Source organism: Meleagris gallopavo, chromosome 1 (genome assembly GCF_000146605.3).
Source record: "Meleagris gallopavo isolate NT-WF06-2002-E0010 breed Aviagen turkey brand Nicholas breeding stock chromosome 1, Turkey_5.1, whole genome shotgun sequence".
NCBI lineage: Eukaryota > Metazoa > Chordata > Aves > Galliformes > Phasianidae > Meleagris > Meleagris gallopavo.
The window spans coordinates 162682810-162683534 of record NC_015011.2 but is presented as its reverse complement, the minus strand read 5'-3'; positions in this window follow the sequence as shown (position 1 = coordinate 162683534).

The following is a 725-nucleotide window of genomic DNA, read 5'->3' as shown; positions in this document are numbered from 1 at the left end:
AAAAGAAAAAAAGAAATCTAAGATTTACTTATTAAACAGAAAAGTAACACACAAAAGTTATTTCTGAATTAAAAGTAGTTCATAAGGAGGGAATAATACAGCTTAGAAGCTGTAATATGCCAGAAGAGACAATATTACGAAGAAGAATCAAGAGATTTCTTTTCTAAATTGAGGAAAAAATGCTTATTGCTGGAAATCATTTACTACAGCAATAACCTTGTTTATCTTTACTAACAAGCAGTTAGAGATTCCATCTTGACTAGGTTTCTGTTGGATGGATGTCAGTGGTCTCTTGCTTATCTGACTCTTTCAGCTTTGTTTCTTCTTGGATTCCTTCTCTAATTAAGTTAGTTATACACCTGCATCAACAACTGCAGATGGGAACTAGATATTTTTAAGTCAGCTTTTACTTAAAAAGTCATAAACGCAGAAAAGACAGCAACAAAATTAATTGCTGCTTGAGTGCAACTTTTATAAACTTGAAAATAGAAGTAGTAAATATATCTGTATTGGAAATAGCTCTGGGAAATAGGTATCACAGGAAAAGTTGGTTTGCCAGACTTGAAAACAGTGACACTCTCCACTCATTTCCTTTTGATACTACATATTTTACAGAAAGTTAACATTCATCCCCTGAGGCATTTGGTGTTATAAACATTTGCTGAAGAGTACTAGCTTTCATCCTTAGCCACACAGGACATTTGTCACATACTGAGTTTTCTGAA